General features: G+C 46.8%; 1 protein-coding gene and 1 pseudogene across 1 annotated transcript in view; both read right to left on the minus strand.

Annotated features, from left to right (window-relative positions):
• The window catches only part of LOC140722005 (uncharacterized), a 59,118-nt gene extending 51,442 nt beyond the window's left edge, over positions 1-7,676 (minus strand). The window contains exon 1 of the mRNA XM_073036819.1: positions 7,589-7,676. The gene's annotated coding sequence lies outside the window, so the exon portion shown is untranslated. The remainder of the gene's footprint in view (positions 1-7,588) is intronic.
• A 2,807-nt stretch (positions 7,677-10,483) lies between these two features.
• The window catches only part of LOC140722015 (uncharacterized), an 88,646-nt pseudogene continuing 78,649 nt past the window's right edge, over positions 10,484-20,480 (minus strand).

Below are 20,480 nucleotides of genomic sequence, written 5' to 3' on the forward strand. Positions count from 1 at the left end.
GTGTTTCCTGTTGCTTGGTGGTGGGGGGCGCTGACATTCTGTGTGTGTTGCTATGGTTTCTCTCTGGTGTTTCCTGTTGCTTGGTGGTGGTGGGCGCTGACATTCTGTCTGTGTTGCTATGGTCTCTCTCTGGTGCTTCCTGTTGCTTGGTGGTGGGGGGCGCTGACATTCTCTGTGTGTTGCTCTGGTCTCTCTCTGGTGTTTCCTGTTGCTTGGTGGTGGTGGGCGCTGACATTCTCTGTGTGTTGCTCTGGCCTCTCTCTGGTGTTTCCTGTTGCTTGGTGGTGGGGGGCGCTGACATTCTGTGTGTGTTGCTATGGTCTCTCTCTGGTGTTTCCTGTTGCTTGGTGGTGGTGGGCGCTGACATTCTGTGTGTGTTGCTATGATCTCTCTCTGGTGTTTCCTGTTGCTTGGTGGTGGTGGGCGCTGACATTGTCTGTGTGTTGCTCTGGCCTCTCTCTGGTGTTTCCTGTTGCTTGGTGGTGGGGGGCGCTGACATACTGTGTGTGTTGCTATGGTTTCTCTCTGGTGTTTCCAGTTGCTTGGTGGTGGTGGGCGCTGACATTCTGTGTGTGTTGCTATGGTCTCTCTCTGGTGTTTCCTGTTGCCTGGTGGTGGGGGGCGGTGACATTCTGTGTGTGTTGCTGTGGTCACTCTCTGGTGTTTCCTGTTGCTTGGTGGTGGGGGGCGCTGACATTCTGTGTGTGTTGCTATGGTCTCTCTCTGGTGATTCCTGTTGCTTGGTGGTGGTGGGCGCTGACATTCTGTGTGTGTTGCTATGGTCTCTCTCTGGTGTTTCCTGTTGCTTGATGGTGGGGGGCGCTGACATTCTGTGTGTGTCGCTATGGTTTCTCTCTGGTGTTTCCTGTTGCTTGGTGGTGAGGGGCGATGACATTCTGTGTGTGTTGCTATGGTCTCTCTCTGGTGTTTCCTGTTGCTTGGTGGTGTGGGGCGCTGACATTCTGTGTGTGTTGCTGTGGTCACTCTCCGGTGTTTCCTGTTGCTTGGTGGTGGGGTGCGCTGACATTCTGTGTGTGTTGCTATGGTCTCTCTCAGGTGTTTCCTGTTGCTTGGTGGTGGGGGGGGGGCGCTGACATTCTGTGTGTGTTGCTGTGGTCACTCTCTGGTGTTTCCTGTTGCTTGGTGGTGGGGGGCGCTGACATTCTGTGTGTGTTGCTATGGTCTCTCTCAGGTGTTTCCTGTTGCTTGGTGGTGGGGGGGGGGGGTTCGCTGACATTCTGTGTGTGTTGCTATGGTCTCTCTCTGGTGTTTCCTGTTGCATGGTGGTGGGGGGGGATCGCTGACATTCTGTGTGTGTTGCTGTGATCACTCTCTGGTGTTTCCTGTTGGTTGGTGGTGGTGGGCGCTGACATTCTCTGTGTGTTGCTCTGGTCTGTCTCTGGTGTTTCCTGTCGCTTGGTGGTGGGGGGCGCTGACATTCTGTGTGTGTTGCTATGGTCTCTCTCTGGTGTTTCCTGTTGCTTGGTGGTGGGGGGCGCTGACATTCTGTTTGTGTTGCTATGGTCTCTCTCTGGTGTTTCCTGTTGCTTGGTGGTGGGGGGCGCTGACATTCTGTGTGTGTTGCTATGGTCTCTCTCTGGTGTTTCCTGTTGCTTGGTGGTGGTGGGCGCTGACATTCTCTGTGTGTTGCTCTGGTCTGTCTCTGGTGTTTCCTGTTGCTTGATAGTGGGGGGCGCTGACATTCTGTGTGTGTTGCTATGGTCTCTCTCTGGTGTTTCCTGTTGCTTGGTGGTGGTGGGCGCTGACATTCTGTGTGTGTTGCTATGGTCTCTCTCTGGTGTTTCCTGTTGCTTGGTGGTGGTGGGCGCTGACATTCTCTGTGTGTTGCTCTGGCCTCTCTCTGGTGTTTCCTGTTGCTTGGTGGTGGGGGGCGCTGACATTCTGTGTGTGTTGCTATGGTTTCTCTCTGGTGTTTCCTGTTGCTTGGTGGTGGTGGGCGCTGACATTCTGTGTGTGTTGCTATGGTCTCTCTCTGGTGTTTCCTGTTGCTTGGTGGTGGGGGGCGCTGACATTCTGTGTGTGTTGCTATGGTCTCTCTCTGGTGTTTCCTGTTGCTTGATGGTGGGGGGCGCTGACATTCTGTGTGTGTCGCTGTGGTTTCTCTCTGGTGTTTCCTTTTGCTTGATGGTGGGGGGCTCTGACATTCTGTGTGTGTTGCTATGGTCTCTCTCTGGTGTTTCCTGTTGCTTGATGGTGGTGGGCGCTGACATTCTGTGTGTGTTGCTATGGTCTCTCTCTGGTGTTTCCTGTTGCTTGATGGTGGGGGGCGCTGACATTCTGAGTGTGTTGCTATCGTCTCTCTCAGGTGTCTCCTGTTGCTTGGTGGTGGTGGGCGCTGACATTCTGTGTGTGTTGCTATGGTCTCTCTCTGGTGTTTCCTGTTGCTTGATGGTGGGGGGCGCTGACATTCTGTGTGTGTCGCTATGGTGTCTCTCCGGTGTTTCCTGTTGCTTGATGGTGGGGGGCGCTGACATTCTGTGTGTGTTGCTATGGTCTCTCTCTGGTGTTTCCTGTTGCTTGGTGGTGGGGGGCGCTGACATTCTGTGTGTGTTGCTATGGTCTCTCTCTGGTGTTTCCTGTTGCTTGGTGGTGGTGGGCGCTGACATTCTCTGTGTGTTGCTCTGGTCTGTCTCTGGTGTTTCCTGTTGCTTGGTGGTGGTGGGCGCTGACATTCTCTGTGTGTTGCTCTGGCCTCTCTCTGGTGTTTCCTGTTGCTTGGTGGTGGGGGGCGCTGACATTCTGTGTGTGTTGCTATGGTCTCTCTCTGGTGTTTCCTGTTGCTTGGTGGTGGTGGGCGCTGACATTCTGTGTGTGTTGCTATGATCTCTCTCTGGTGTTTCCTGTTGCTTGGTGGTGGTGGGCGCTGACATTGTCTGTGTGTTGCTCTGGCCTCTCTCTGGTGTTTCCTGTTGCTTGATGGTGGTGGGCGCTGACATTCTGTGTGTGTTGCTATGGTCTCTCTCTGGTGTTTCCTGTTGCTTGATGGTGGGGGGCGCTGACATTCTGAGTGTGTTGCTATCGTCTCTCTCAGGTGTCTCCTGTTGCTTGGTGGTGGTGGGCGCTGACATTCTGTGTGTGTTGCTATGGTCTCTCTCTGGTGTTTCCTGTTGCTTGATGGTGGGGGGCGCTGACATTCTGTGTGTGTCGCTATGGTGTCTCTCCGGTGTTTCCTGTTGCTTGATGGTGGGGGGCGCTGACATTCTGTGTGTGTTGCTATGGTCTCTCTCTGGTGTTTCCTGTTGCTTGGTGGTGGGGGGCGCTGACATTCTGTGTGTGTTGCTATGGTCTCTCTCTGGTGTTTCCTGTTGCTTGGTGGTGGTGGGCGCTGACATTCTCTGTGTGTTGCTCTGGTCTGTCTCTGGTGTTTCCTGTTGCTTGGTGGTGGTGGGCGCTGACATTCTCTGTGTGTTGCTCTGGCCTCTCTCTGGTGTTTCCTGTTGCTTGGTGGTGGGGGGCGCTGACATTCTGTGTGTGTTGCTATGGTCTCTCTCTTGTGTTTCCTGTTGCTTGGTGGTGGTGGGCGCTGACATTCTGTGTGTGTTGCTATGATCTCTCTCTGGTGTTTCCTGTTGCTTGGTGGTGGTGGGCGCTGACATTGTCTGTGTGTTGCTCTGGCCTCCCTCTGGTGTTTCCTGTTGCTTGGTGGTGGGGGGCGCTGACATTCTGTGTGTGTTGCTATGGTTTCTCTCTGGTGTTTCCTGTTGCTTGGTGGTGGTGGGCGCTGACATTCTGTGTGTGTTGCTATGGTCTCTCTCTGGTGTTTCCTGTTGCCTGGTGGTGGGGGGCGGTGACATTCTGTGTGTGTTGCTGTGGTCACTCTCTGGTGTTTCCTGTTGCTTGGTGGTGGGGGGCGCTGACATTCTGTTTGTGTTGCTATGGTCTCTCTCTGGTGTTTCCTGTTGCTTGGTGGTGGTGGGCGCTGACATTCTCTGTGTGTTGCTCTGGTCTGTCTCTGGTGCTTCCTGTTGCTTGGTGGTGGGGGGGCGCTGACATTCTGTGCGTGTTGCTATGGTCTCTCTCTGGTGTTTCCTGTTGCTTGGTGGTGGTGGGCGCTGACATTCTGTGTGTGTTGCTATGGTTTCTCTCTGGTGTTTCCTGTTGCTTGGTGGTGGTGGGCGCTGACATTCTGTGTGTGTTGCTATGGTCTCTCTCTGGTGTTTCCTGTTGCTTGGTGGTGGGGGGCGCTGACATTCTGTGTGTGTTGCTGTGGTCTCTCTCTGGTGTTTCCTGTTGCTTGGTGGTGGTGGGCGCTGACATTCTGTGTGTGTTGCTGTGGTCTCTCTCTGGTGTTTCCTGTCGCTTGGTGGTGGGGGGCGCTGACATTCTGTGTGTGTTGCTATGGTTTCTCTCTGGTGTTTCCTGTTGCTTGGTGGCGGTGACATCAGCGCTGGACTCCGGAGCGCAGGCTCCTGAGTTCCAATCCAAGTCGGGCCACACCCCCTCCCCCCCACCGGCACGCCTTCCATCCATGCTGGGTTGAGCGTTGAGCTAGCCACTCGGCCTCGTAAAACACACAAAGGGTCGAGTCAGGAATGTTCATATTGTGACCCCGTTAATCCGAAAAAACCAATCCAGACACCACGCACCAGACAGGAATGGCCGACCGTCTGGTGCGACACGCTAGGGAGGATATATTTGCTACTAATGGATTGTCAACAAGAAATAAAAGACTTACCAAGAGATTAATGCTGATGTACATGTCCTATGTGGACACGATTTTTACCTCCATTCCAGTATCACCAGCGGGGACGGCTGCATCAAGGAAGGTACGCAGAGAGACAATACTGAAAGGATGGCCTGCAACTACGAATAGATGTTCAATATTTGTTCGGGATTATTGGGCAGACAGAGCTGAACTGTCAGCATTGGAAGATATGGTCCTCCAGGGGAACAGATTTGTGTCTTCAGGTCGTCACACAAGGAAGTGTTCCAGAAGGTTCACGAAGTGCACCCTGATGAGGAAAGAAACGTAAACAACGAGCTGATGAAGTGACGTACTGTCCAAGAAGGAACCGAGACATCTGACGGACCACTACTTCATATGAAATATGTCGTACCCACAGACCAAAGCAGCAAGCAAATCCCCTGACTCCACCCCCTGTACCAGACAAGCCGTCCTTCACATTCGGTGATTAGTTGTTTGATTGTAATGGGAAGAGTCATATTGTTGCGACAGACTTCTCTTCCAGTCACCCAGAGTTTGCAACAACACAATCAATATCCAGGAAAGCAATCATCACCTTCTCAAAAACTGCGTTTGCGTGGCATGGAGCTCCACAGAATCATAGAAAACCACAGCACGTTACAGGCCCTTCGGCCCACAATGTTGTGCCGACCGTGTAACCTACTCTAGAAACTGCCTAGAATTTCTCTAACGCGTGGCCCACTATTTTGCTAAGCTCCGTGTACCTATCTAAGAATCTGTTAAAAGACCCTATTGTACCCGCCTTTACCGCTGCCCCTGGCAGTGCATTGCACACACACACACACACACACACACACACACACACACACACACACACACACACACACACACACACACACACACACACACACACACACACACACACACACACACACACACACACACACACCACTCTCTGTGCAAAAACTTACCTCAGAAATCCCCCTTGAAGCTACTAACAAGCACCTTAAAAATATGCTCGCTCGTGTTAGCCACTTCATCCCTGGCTACCCACACGAACAATGCCTCTCATCAGCTTATACATGTCGATCGGGTCACCTCTCGTCATCCGTCCCTTCACGGAGAAAAGGTCAAGTTTACTCAACCTATACTCATAAGGAATGTTCTGCACCATCCTTGTAAACCTCCGCTGCACACTCTCTATAGCATCTACATTCTTCCTGTAGTGAGGTGACCAGAACTGAAAACAGTAATCCAAGTGGGCTCTTAACAAGGTCTTTGTAGATCTAACATTACCTCATGGCTCTTGAACTCAATTCCACAGTTGATGAAGGTCATCACACCATACGCCTTCCTAGCAACATGTCAACCCGTGCTGTAGCTTTGAGTGTCCTACGGACACCGACTCGTTGATTCTCCACACTGCCAAGAGTCTTAACATTAATTCTGAGTTGTGTCTAAAAATTTGACAGACCAAAACGAATCATTCACACGCAAGTGGGCTGAACACCCCCCGCCAATTCTCAGCCGGTTCCTGCCTCCTAATGATGTCCCGCTTTAACCTCTGACAACCCTGAATGGGAATCAGGATTAAAACCTTTGGCGCTGTGAAGTTCTACCTGTGGCGGACGGTGCGAAGCTGCTCGGCGAAGTGCTCCGCTAACTGGCTCAGGGTGGAGGAGCAACACCTTATATTCTGTCTTGGTGCACTCCAACCGGATCAGCTGAACCATAACACCCGCCTTGTCTTCTGAATCCGGAGCCCCAAGGGAAAACAGCACCGGCTCACTACAAGGTGACAGCAGAGCTCCGCTCAAATAAAGAAGTGAAACAAAGAGCAGGAGAGTGGTGGTGGAGGGCAACTCGTTGGGTCTGGTTGTCCAGAAGGAAATGGAGAAAGCTCGTGTGGCTTTCCTGGTGGGAGGGGGAGGTGTACATGGACGGGGTATCCACAGTGAAAGTAAGATGATCGGGGCCAGGGGACTTGAAATCATTTGTAATGAGTTTGTGTGTGCTGCTTGGATTTCCAGCATCTGCAGATCTACGCTTGCTCGTGAATGGGAGATTCCGTTTGTTGCGGACGGAGCGAACGTACTTGTCAAAGTCGACTCCTGATCAACGTTGGGTCTCATCGACGTAGAGGAGGCCTCACTGGGAGCAACAGGTACAGCACAGCAACCTGACAGACTCGCAGGTGAAGTGTTGCCTCACCTGGAAGGACTGTTCGTGATCCAGACTGGGACTGAGGGAGGAAGTAAATGGGAGTGTATAGAACTTCCCTCGCTTGCAAGGATATGTTCCGGGGGGGGGGGGAATTAGTGGGAAGGGACGAATGGAATCCTTGTGGAAAGCAGGACGTTGGGGGTGGGGCTGGGGAGGTAAAGATAGGAAGCCAGGAAGCTGTTTAGTCAAGACAACCGTACAAATCGGGAGGTTTATAAAAAATGTCAGCTCCTATGAATGTGTTTGGTGAGCCCATAGTCGGTATCTTTCTCAGGTCCACTGTCATCTGAATCTGCCAGGGTGGATGGTGGAGGGTTTTACAGAGATGACAAGTGGAGTAGGGGTCAGACGGGTTCACAGAATGGTGATGGGTGTAGGTGTAGAAGGGCTGTCACAGATGGCAGAGGCTACATGGATCGGAGATGTTAACAGAAATGGAGAGAGCTGTAGGGTTTGGAACCATTTTCACAGAGAGCGAGTGGTGTAGCAATGTTTCTCCACCGCTGGGGGAATGCACTTCACTTCTACCATTTTTGTCTGTAACCAGCTGGAACCTGTATTGTATCAGAGAGCTTTGCTAATAATTTTGGTGCATCACGATGCTGATGGAACCTGAGCACTCGACTGCAGACCGGCAGCTGTGTCACTGGGAAAATGCTGAACACGCTGATTAAGCAGACAAACAGAATGCACCCTGACCTTGAACTTGTGTCCAAAGCAGTGAATGTACACGCTTGTGCTTTTTTGGAGAACAGCTATTACTCGCTCTTGTACCGGTCTTCCCTTGCTGCAAGTAAAAATAAGCGCTGTTATGATTGATACACTCTTTTGAGTTAATTGTTGGTCTTAAGACAAAGTGAAAAGGTGCTCGACACCACCTCCTACCCAGACACCCAATCATACCTGCACCTTACTCCCCACTACACCGCAAGTCATAGGAACTGAAATACTCATTCCATTCATTGAGTCTTCTCCACCATTCGATCATGGCTATAGGATTTTCCCTCTAAACCCCATTCTGCTGCTTTCTACCCTTCACCTTCAACAGCCTTATTAATCAGCAACCCATCATTTACTTACTTAAAGCCTGTTACGCCGCTGGTGTTTAGGACAGCAACGAAGAGGTTCACCAGGATGTGTCTGGATTAGAGGCATGAGCTGCCGTGTAAGGAGAGTTCGGACAAGCTTGGGCTGCTTTCTCTGGAGTGGAGGAGAATCAGGGTGACCTGAGAGAACTTGATCAGAATAAGAGAGGGATAGAGAGAGTAGATAGCCACCATTTTTTAACCGTCCGTGTCAAAATGTCTAAGCCCAGACAGCATGCTTTTGGAGAGATGAGGGAGCTGTGGAATTCATTGCCACGGACGGCTCAGAGGCCAAGTCATCAGGTTTAGTTAAAACAGAATTTGATCAGTACTTGATTAGTAAGGGTGTCAAAGGTCATGGGGGAAGGCAGGAGAATGGGGTTGAGAAGGAAAATAACAGACACTGGGACAGGTACAGAAAGAGGAAACTTTAGAGTGAGACGTGTCAAGGACAGACAGATGGGACAGACTCAGATAGGGGTTCTTGTCCAGCACGGAGCAGTGGGGCTGAACACCGGTTCGTTTTCCACTCTCGGTCCTTCACTGAGACCATTTCTCATCAGTACACGTTTTACAAACAATACGTATCATTGTTCAAGTTCAACATAAATTTATTATCAAAGTGTGTGAACAAAATGCTATCAAACAATTAATTCCTTTTCTTCTTGACAAGGCAACTCAATGCTCACCCCCAGCCTGGGGTAGGGAATGGGACCAATTCCAGAGGGGGAGGAGTGGGTGAGTCTGGGACTTAGTAAAGGAGCCCTAACTCCATCCTCCTTATTCCCCTTTTCCCTTCTCACTCCCCTCCCTCCCACTCCACTGCATGTGTTTGTGTGTGAGAGACCTGCCTGCCCAGTCACACACCATCAGCGATGTGCGCTTCCCCCAACACACTCACACTCCTCTGTACACAGCAATTCTCACCAGCTCAGAAGATCCAAAAATCTTATACCCTCCCTCCTGCACCAACTCCTTAGCCATGTGTTAAACAGTTTATTCTTCCTCTTCCTGGCCCGTGGCACAGATGGCAGTCCTGAGGTCACAGCCCTGGACGAGCAGCCATTTAACTTAGCAGCCCACTCCCTGAACTGCCTTTGAGAAGCTCGTTACTCGACCACCCTATATCATTGTTACCCACATGGACCACGACCTTCACTGTTCATCCTCCCGGGAAATGCTGAGCACTCGACCGGAGATGTCACAGACCCGAGCACACAGGAGGCAACATGTCATCCTGGAATCTCATTCTCACCCACAGAACATCCAGTCAGTTCCCTGAAGGAATGAATAACCTCTGACCTCAGCTCACCTCGTCTCCTCCCTTCCCTTCTCAGTCTCAGAGCCAGACTAAGTGCCAGAGACCCTGTTGCTGAATCACCTCTGACCACAGCTCACCTCGTCTCCACCCTTCCCTTCTCAGTCTCAGAGCCAGACTAAGTGCCAGAGACCCTGTTGCTGTGACTTTCCTTTACTTGGTCATCCCACCATCCCCGACTGTACTTAAAGTGATACCTGTGTTGTTCAGGGGGATGGACACAGAGGTAAACTGCACTCGCTGTTTCCCCCTTCCCCTTCCTGTCACCCAGTTTCCTGTGCCTTGCACCTTGGGTTCAACTACCTCTCAAATGTCCTACCTATCACCCCTTCAGACTCCCGAATGATCTGGAGTTCATCCAGTTCCAGCTCCAACTCCGTAATGTGGATTGTTCGGAGCTGAAGCTGGATGGACTTCTCACAGGTGTAGTTATCAGACACAGGAGGGTCCCAGCCTTCCCACATCCCGCAAAGGAGCTTTCCACTATCCTGCCTGACATCTCCACTGTTCCAACTGAGCAAATGTTAAGATAAAAATTCTAGTTCCATCATGATTTTGCCTTCTCTGACTGAATGCTCTCCCCACTGAAACCTCAAAGAGATAAAGCCTCAAAGTCTCCGCTCTGACTCTGCCCACTCTGACACTGGCCGCTCCACTTGCTCCTGCCTGACCTGATGCTGATTGGCCACTGCTGAAAGCTCAAAAATCACCTGCCCTGAACCACTGCCCTTAATACTCGGTCGGTGAACCTGAGTGAATTACGTCCTCTCAAGCTTCTGATCTCTCCGATTCACGATGGATCAAAGCTTGGTAGGGCGACACAAGGATAAATGACAGACTGAAACCCATCCCACAGTCTGAGCAGGTGACCACCCTCCCCACAATGTGAACCCACCACTGTCTCTGCAGTGTGGATCAGTGTGTGAATGCCTTCCCACAGTCTGAGCAGGTGACCACCCTCCCCACAATGTGAACCCAGCACTGTCTCTGCAGTGTGGATCAGTGTGTGAAAGCCTTCCCACAGTCTGAGCAGGTGACCACCCTCACCACAGTGTGAACTCACCACTGTCTCTGCAGTGTGGATCAGTGTGTGAATGCCTTCCCACAGTCAGAGCAGGTGACCACCCTCCCCACAGTGTGAACCCACCACTGTCTCTGCAGTGTGGATCAGTGTGTGAATTCCTTCCCACAGTCTGAGCAGGTCAACGTCCTCTCACTGCTGAAAACAATCTGGTCTTTCGTCAGCCGAGATGAATGTATGCATTAATTCCCACAGTCAGAGCAGATGAACAGCTTCTATACAGTGTGAACTCGCTGATGTTCGCTCAGTGATGTCTGAGTGAATTCCTTCCCGTCTGAGCAGGTGATGTTCAGTCAGTTGAGATGTCTGAGTGAATTCATTCCCACAATCAGAACAGGTGACTGGCATCGCCCAGTGTGAACTCGCTGATGAACTTTGAAGCCTGATGACTGAGTGAATCCCTTTCCACAATCTGAGCAGGTGAACGGTTTCTCCCCAGTGTGAATTCGGCTGTGCCTCACCAGGTTGGATGACTGAGTGAATCCCTTCCCACATTCAGAGCACGTGAATGGCTTCTCCCCAGTGTGAATTCGGCTGTGCTTCACAAAGGTGTCGGAATCAGTGAATCCCTTCCCACATTCAGAGCACGTGAACGGTTTCTCCCCAGTGTGAATTCGGCTGTGCTTCACAAGGGAGTATGAATCAGCGAATCCCTTCCCACATTCAGAGCACTTGAACGGTTTCTCCCCAGTGTGAATTTGGTAGTGCCTCACCAGGTTGGATGACTGAGTAAATCCCTTCCCACATTCAGAGCATGTGAATGGCTTCTCCCCAGTGTGAACTTGCTGATGTTCAGTCAGTTGAGATGACCGGGCAAATCCTTTCCCACATTCAGAGGAAGTGAATGGCCTCTCCCCAGTGTGAACTCGCTGATGTACTTTCAGATTTGATGACTGAGTGAATCCCTTCCCACATTCAGAGCACGTGAATGGCTTCTCCCCAGTGTGAATTCGGCTGTGCTTCACAAGGGAGTATGAATAAGCAAATCCCTTCCCACATTCAGAGCAGCTGAACGGTTTCGCCCCAGTGTGAATTCGCTGATGTACTTTCAGATGAGATGACTGAGTGAACCCCTTGCCACATTGAAAGCAGCTGAACGGTTTCTCCCCAGTGTGAATTCGGCTGTGCTTCACAAGGGAGTATGAATAAGCAAATCCCTTCCCACATTCAGAGCAGCTGAACGGTTTCTCCCCAGTGTGAATTCGGCTGTGCTTCACAAGGGAGTATGAATAAGCAAATCCCTTCCCACATTCGGAGCAAGTGAACGGTTTCTCCCCAGTGTGAACTCGCTGATGTTCAGTCAGTTGAGATGACCGGGCAAATCCTTTCCCACATTCAGAGGAAGTGAATGGCCTCTCCCCAGTGTGAATTCGCTGATGTACTTTCAGATTTGATGACTGAGTGAACTCCTTGCCACATTGAAAGCAGCTGAACGGTTTCTCCCCAGTGTGAACTCGGCTGTGCTTCACAAGGGAGTATGAATAAGCAAATCCCTGCCCACATTCAGAGCAGCTGAACGGTTTCTCCCCAGTGTGAATTCGCTGATGTACTTTCAGATGAGATGACTGAGTGAACCCCTTGCCACATTGAAAACAGCTGAACGGTTTCTCCCCAGTGTGAACTCGCTGATGTTCAGTCAGTTGATATGACCGGGCAAATCCTTTCCCACATTCAGAGCAAGTGAATGGCCTCTTCCCAGTGTGAACTTGCTGATGTTCAGTCAGTTGAGATGACCGGGCAAATCCTTTCCCACATTCAGAGCAAGTGAACGGTTTCTCCCCAGTGTGAATTCGCTGATGTACTTTCAGATTTGATGACTGAGTGAACCCCTTGCCACATTGAAAACAGCTGAACGGTTTCTCCCCAGTGTGAACTCGCTGATGTTCAGTCAGTTGAGATGACCGGGCAAATCCTTTCCCACATTCAGAGCAAGTGAATGGCCTCTCCCCAGTGTGAACTCGCTGATGCACCTTCAGATGCGATGAGTGAGTGAATCCCTTCCCACATTCAGAGCAGCTGAACGGTTTCTCCCCAGTGTGAACTCGCTGATGTTCAGTCAGTTGAGATGACCGGGCAAATCCTTTCCCACATTCAGAGCAAGTGAATGGCCTCTCCCCAGTGTGAACTCGCTGGTGTCTCTGTAGTGTGGATGAACGAGTGAATCTCTTCCCACAGTCTAAGCAGGTGAATGGCATCTTTTCAGTGTGAACTCACTGGTGTTCATTCAGTTGGGATGATTGAGTGAATCCTTTCCCACACAGGGCAGGTGATTGGCCTCTCCCCGGTGTGAACTCGTTGGTGTCACTGTGGCGTGGTTGAGTGTGTGAATGCCTTCCCACCATGTAAACAGGTTACCGTCCTCTCACTGGTGAATTTTTGGATCTATCTTTAGCATCGACAACGGAATGAATTGCTTCCCACTGTCAGAACAGGTGGAGCATCTCACTAAGGTGTGAACTTGCTGATGTATCTTCAGGCTGGATGACTGAGTAGTTCCCCTGAGGCAGGTGAATTGCCTCTCTCCACTGTGAACTCACTGGCATGTCTGTGGGTAGGCTGTGAGTGAATACCTTCCCACACTGAGAGAAGGAGAATGATATCTCACTGCGATCAATCATCTGTCAATTCAGACAATCAGACGTTAGAATCCCTTCTACAATCAATGCATTGAAGAATTGAACTCCAGTGAACAAATGCTGGTGTGTTCTCAACTCCCCGGTTCCAGTGGATTTCAGTGAGTTACAACAGAAAACTTCATTTCAGACACAAAACACATTTCCAGCTGGGATGAGATAATTCTTCATCTCCAAGGATTGACAACAGATGTGTCGGTCTTGCAAAGGAAATATTTGGCCACTCCTTATATATCCGGAAAGAGACAGCCCATGCATAAGTGTTCTGCCATTTCAAACCTGTAAAAATATTTGAAAGGACATCAATAGGTGAAGGACAGTTTTTCAGGTGAGATTTTAGTCTGTGGTGAGAAAATAAGAAAAAGGAGTAGGAGAACATCATCTGGCCTGTCTCCACCAACCTGCCTTTTCCCCATCGCCCTTCATTTCCCTACTTTGCAAACATCTATCCAACCTTGTCTCAAATGCATTTACTGAGGTAGCCTCCACTGCTTCATTGGGCAAAGAATCCACCGATTCACCTCCCTCAGGGAAAAGCAGTTCTTCAGCTCCATCCCAAATGCCCAAAAGTGATGTGGTCTAGTTCTAGTCTCACCTACCAGTGGAAACAACCTTCCTGCCTCTATCTTATCTATCTGATTCATAATTTTACATTTTTTTATAAGATCTTCTCTCAATGTGAGCTCTGGCATCATATTACCCAGTTCATCTCAAGCTGAGATATACTGCAGGCTACTGTGGGAAGCGAGGGAGGAGATTGCTGAGCATCTGGCGATGATCTTTTTATCATCAATAGGGATGGGAGAAGCACCCGAGGATTGTTCAAGAAAGGGAGTAGAGGTAACCCAGGAAATTATAGACCAGTGAGTATTGCATCAGTCGTGGGCAATTTGTTGGAGAAGATCCTAAGCGGGAGGACTTATGAGCATCAGATTAGGGGTAGTCAGCATGGCTTTGTCAAGGGCAGGTCATGCCTTACCAACCTGATTGAACTCTTTGGGGATGTAACATTGATGAAGGTAGAACATTGGATGTAGTGTACGTGGTTTTCAGTAAGACTTTTGATAAGTTTCCCCATACGAGGCTCATTGAGAAAGTAACGAGGAAGGATCCAAGGAGAGCTGCTTTGCGGATCCACAACTGGCTTGGCCACAGAAGGCAAAGAGTGGTTGTCGATGGTCTGTATTCTGCATTGAGGATGTGACCAGTGATATTCTGCAGCGATCTGTTCTGGGACCCCTCCTCTCTCCTCATTCTGACTTTTAAAAATGACCTTGATGAGGAAGTAGAAGGGTGGGTGTGTAAGTTTGTCGATGACACAAATGTAGTGGGAACTGTAGTGTCACAGTAGAGCGTTACATCGATAGGATGTAGAACTGGACTGAGAATTGGCAGATGGAGTTCAACCTGGTGGTTCATTTCGGTAGGTCCAATTTGAAGACAGAATACAATATTAATGATAGGACCCTTGGCAGTTTGGAGGATCAGCGAGATCTTGGGATCTGTGTCAATAGTTCATGCAGAGCTGCTACGCAGCTGGACAATGTTTTTAAGAAGGCCTTCATCAGCCATGGGACTGAGTTCAAAAGCGGTGAGGTACTATTACAGATATAAAAGGCCTTCGTTAGGCCCTACTTTTAGCACTGTGTTCAATTCTGATCACCTCACTACTGGAAAAAATGCTCTAAATAGGGTGCAGAGGAGATTTACAAGGATGTTGCTTGGATTGGAGAACATGCCTTATAATAATAGGTTGAGTAAACTTTGGAGTGATGGAAAATGAGAGGTGACCTGAGAGAGTTGTATAAGATGATGAGAGGCATTGATCGTCTGGATAGCCAGACGTTTTTTCCCAGGGCTGAGCTAGCTAACATGCGGGGGCATAGTTTTAAGGTGCTTGGAAGTAGGTACAAGGGGGATACCAGAGGTAATTTTTTCGCACAGAGAGTGGCGGGTGCATGGAATGCACTGCCAGCGACGGTGGTAGAGGCGGATACAATCAGGGTCTTTTCAGACACTGTTAGGAACGTACGTGGAGCTTAGAATAATAGAGGTCTATGTGGTAGTCAAACTCTAGACAGTTTCAAGAGTAGGTTTTATGGTCAGCATGATATTGTGGGCCGAAGGGCCTGTAATGTATTGCAGACTTCTGTTTCTATGTTTATATATGAACTCCTCATCTTCTAACATGTCACGGATCAGGCATCCTGACTGACCAACAAATTTCCTGACTGTAAACACAAAGTACACTGCAGATGCTGTGGTCAAATCAAGACGTACAAAAATGCTGGATGAACTCAGCAGGTCGGGCAGCATCCGTTGAAAGAACGTTGACTGCTTCTTTCGACGGATGCTGGCCGACCTGCTGAGTTCATCCAGCTTTTCTGTACGTCTAAATTCTCTGACTGTATTCCCTCTGTATGAGAATAGGCTATTTTTGCCTTCAATCAACCTGTGTCTTGGCTCAATTTGTCCTGATTTTTGGTATCATTTCAAGCGCTGGTCATGCTCCACAACACAACAAAGTGAACTTGTTACTACATGTCGGATCCTGGAGATTTTCTAATTACTGGGATCCCCTCCCACCCCGAGCTGATTGACAGTGATGAACCCATCGATGGCAATGGCTATGAAGGGGAGGGCAGTAGTTATTCTCATTGGTGTGTGGCACCTTTGTGGTGTGCAAGCTACAAGTCACTTGTCATCAAGAACAAGGTGTTTCATATCGTTATTTACACGGAGAACTAAAGCTGACGGGAGGATTTCTTTTTGCCATACAGTACTAATTTACATTTCCACTGACTGGAAGGTAGACTCTTCATCCAAGAGTAACTGGACACTATATTTTTGTTCCGAGGTACTGATCCTCGGATTGACATGGCTGGAGGTATTGGAGTATAAAAGTATAAACTTTAACTATGAAGTCAGTTATTTGCTATGCATGTACTCAACTGAGTAGAATGAAATCTTAGGAATGTAGAAGACAATGGTGTGTTAATGAGAGGTAGCTAAAGAACTAAAGAAATGTAGATTAGAACATTGCTCAGTTCTGAGTTTATTATTTTCTATGCATGTATCCAATTTGGTAGGAGACCGAAGTCTTAAAAATGTAGAAGACAATGGTGTGTTAAAGAAAGGTAGCTAAGAGATGTAGATTAGAACATAATTAAGTCACATAATCCTAGGACTATTATTTGCTATGCATGTATCCAATTTGGTAGGAGACCGAAGTCTTAAAAATGTAGAAGACAATGGTGTGTTAATGAGAGGTAGCTAAGAGATGTAGATTAGAACATGATTAAGCCAATTGATAGGAACAAAAGGGACATGATGTACGTGCAGTACGTGCAATAGGCAACTAGAGATTGCTATAAAAACTGCTGTGTCCGGGGGTCGGGGGGCAATCAGCGACTAGCTCAATGACTGTCTCAGCTTTGATTTGCAGATTAAAGTTTAACCCTTCTTGAAGAATCTTCTGCGTCTCTTGGTCAATTGTGAGGCACGAAAAACCACGGCAGAGGTCGCAGTATTTGCACATATTCTAAGGGGACAATGCTGGCACTGTCACCCATGGCTGCCTCCTTACCCAGCAGACACCAAGAACAAGAAACCTGTCTATCCGCGATTCAAGGACCCAGCAATGCGCATGCGCCGGAGAAATGGCGGCGCCGACCGCTCTGAATCAGCCGTTAACTCCCCGTCACTCGGGTAAATCGTGGGGCTGAGAGAGACGGAAAGGACTGGGACTGTCCTGAGGTGCCGGACCAGTGTGGACGCAGCTCATAGTAATGTTCCTTCAATCGCGGTGCAGACGCCGGTAATTAAGTTCCCACCCGCGGCCCTGCTCCTACCTGCGTCCGATCCCTGCGAGCCTCTCATCTACTGAGCGCATGCGTAATATTCGCGATCGGCTGTGACGCACACGCATGCGCATTTGTTTAAACAGGATTAGAAAAAAATCTGCAGATGTGGAAATCCAAAACAACACCCACAAAATGCTGGAGGAACTCAGGGGGGGCAGAAAGCAACGATGGAGGGGAGAGAACAGTCGGCGTTTCAGACCGAGACCCTTCTTCAGAACCGGAAAGGAAGGGAGGGAGAAAGAATGTGGGGTGGAGGGGAGGTGATACATCAGATTAGTCGGGCGTGAAGTAAAGAGTTGGGAAAATTGATGAAAGAGATAAAGGACTGCAGAATAATCACGATGATGTTGATAATAATAAATAAATACATTATTGATCCCGAGTGGGGAATTCTTTCGTTACAGCAGCGACATTTAGAAACACAATTAGCAGTGTGCAGACTTTACTAAAAATAAACCGGGAATAATAATATACACAATAATACTGCACCAATGCGTAATAATAATGTATGAAATAAAAATGCAGAGACTGTTGATCTCTGAAGTGTGTTCTCCTGTCGCAGAAAGATGAACTGTTGAATATGCGTATTGCCGTTGATCCCAAAGATTTTCTGTAAAGGCGTCAAATGATATGGGGAGAAGGCAGGAGAACGAGGTTGAGAAGGAAAATAAAAGACACTGGCACTGTCAAGCACAGACAGATGGGACAGACTCAGACAGGGGTTCTTGTTTGGCACAGAGCTGTGGGGCTGAACACCGGTTCGTTTTCCACTCTCGGACCTTCACTGAGACCATTTCTCATCAGTACATGTTTTACTTGGAAGTTTCTGGCCTTAACTTATTTTTAATTCATCTCAGAACAATTCTCAACAAAATCTTTATTAGGTGAATCTTAAGACAGATTGTTCTATAATTTTCACAGTCAATAATGCCAGGAATTCTTGGCAGAGCTATAAGTACAGATTTCAAGCGATCATCAGGCAATACAGCAGACTCATATATGCCATTAAACAGTTCAAAAAGAATATCTATGCCCAGATCTTCTAGGGCTTGTAAGCTGAGGTTTCCTCAAGTCCAGTGGCTTTACCACGTTTCATGCTTTACATTGCTTTAGTTTTTTCTTCTTTGGTAATAGGTGGGCCAGAATTAGGGTGTTTAATATCTGGGGGTTCCCCTCTATTATCCTCAGACAGCTGCTCTATATACTGAATCCTCCTCCCAAATACTTCATCTGGATCTGTCTGCTGATCTTATGCATTCTGTAGAGGAGGTTTTCTTAATTCCCTAATTTCCTTAATTTTCTTGTCCATTTCTTTGCCGTTGTTAATATGGCCTTCTGCTTCATTGCATTTTTTAAAAATTTTATTTAATTGCGTTTTTAAGTAATTACAAGTGTGGAAAAAAATGTATATATCCCTTCCCCCCTCCCTTAACCCCTCCCCCTAACTTCCCTATATAAAAAAAAGAGAAAGTAAGAAAGAAAAAAAAAGAAAGAGTGCCTGGTTGTTGGAAGATCTCCACATGCTCCATGGAGTTCTTAATAACTTTAGTATATATATTTATTTCTTTCCCCAAGTAACCAATCGTTTCATCTTCAGAGCACCTATATATTTAGTCCTGTCTTTTGTAAATAAGGGCACCAAATTTTCAAAAATGTTTCATATTTATCTCTTAAATTATAAGTAATTTTCTCTAATGGAATACAACCATAGATTTCTTTCTTCCAACAATCTATACTTAAATATGTATCTGATTTATAAGTAACTGCAATAGCCTTTTTGGCTACTGCCAGTGCAATTTTTATGAATTCTTTCTGATATTTATTTAGTTTGAGTTTCGGTTTTATCCCTTCAATATCACCTAGTAAAAGTAATATTGGATTATGAGGAAGTTGTATTCCCGTAATTTGTTCCAGTAAAAGTCTTAAATTTGTCCAAAAAGGTTGAATTTTAGAACAAGACCATGTCGAATGTAAAAATGTACCAGTTTCTTGGTTACATCGGAAACACTGATCAGATAAACTTGGATTTAATTTATTTATTTTTTGTGGTGTAATATATAATTGATGTAGAAAGTTATATTGCACTAATCTTAACCGAACATTTATTGTATTTGTCATACTATCAAGACATCGTCTTGACCAATTTGTTTCTTCAATTTTAATATTCAAATCACTTCCCCATTTTTGTCCTGACTTATGGACTCCTTGTTTAATTGCCTGTTTTTGAATCAAATTATACATACAAGATATAAATTTTTTAATATTTCCTTTTTGAATTAAAATTTCTATTTCATTAGATTTCGGCAATAACATTGTTTGACCTAGTTTTTCTCTTATATAAGCCCTTAGTTGAAAGTAACAAAAAAGAGTGTTGTTTGATACTTTATATTTATTCTTTAATTGATCGAATGACACTAATATACCTCCTTCAAAACAATCTCCTATGTATCTATCCCTTTTTGAAACCAATTATATAAAAGTTGATTGTCCATTGTAAAAGGAATAAGTCTATTTTGAATTAAAGATCTCTTTGCTAATAAAGATTTTTTTGTCTCATCATCAACATTTATCTTATTCCATAAATCAATCAAATGTTTTAATATAGGAGATTCTTTCTTTTCCCGTATCCATTTGGATTCCCATTTATATATAAAATCTTCTGGTACGTTTTCTCCTATTTTATCTAGTTCTATTCTAATCCATGCCGGTTTATCTTTCTCAAAAAAAGATGCAATAAATCTAAGTTGATTTGCTTTATAATAATTCTTAAAATTTGGAAGTTGTAACCCTCCTAGATCAAATTTCCATGTCAATTTTTCCAACGATATTCTTGATATCTTACCTTTCTAGAGAAACTTCCTCACATATTTGTTTAACTCTTGAAAAAACTTCTGGGGTAATCGTATTGGTAATGATTGAAATAAATATTGTAGTCTAGGGAATATATTCATTTTTATAGTATTTACTCTACCTACTAATGTTATTGGTAATGCCATCCATTTATCAAGATCTTCCTGAATTTTTTTCAAAAGTGGTGAATAATTTAATTTGTATAAGTTTTTTATATCATTATCAACTCTTATACCTAAATATTTTATACCATTTGCCGGCCATCTAAATTGAGGTTATTAATCGACATTGACTATAGTCTCCATTAGTAAGAGGTAAAATTTCACTTTTATCCCAATTTACTTTATAACCTGATATTTTCCAATATTAGATAGATAGATAGATAGATACTTTATTCATCCCCATGGGGAAATTCAACTTTTTTTCCAATGTCCCATACACTTGTTGTAGCAAAACTAATTACATACAATAATTAACTCAGTAAAAAAATATGATATGCATCTAAATCACCATCTCAAAAAGCATTAATAATAGTTTTTAAAAAGTTCTTAAGTCCTGGCGGTAGAATTGTAAAGCCTAATGGCATTGGGGAGTATTGACCTCTTCATCCTGTCTGAGGAGCATTGCATCGATAGTAACCTGTCACTGAAACTGCTTCTCTGTCTCTGGATGGTGCTATGTAGAGGATGTTCAGAGTTATCCATAATTGACCGTAGCCTACTCAGCGCCCTTCGCTCAGCTACCGATGTTAAACTCTCCAG

Source organism: Hemitrygon akajei, unplaced genomic scaffold (genome assembly GCF_048418815.1).
Source record: "Hemitrygon akajei unplaced genomic scaffold, sHemAka1.3 Scf000067, whole genome shotgun sequence".
Classification (NCBI taxonomy): Eukaryota; Metazoa; Chordata; class Chondrichthyes; order Myliobatiformes; family Dasyatidae; genus Hemitrygon; species Hemitrygon akajei.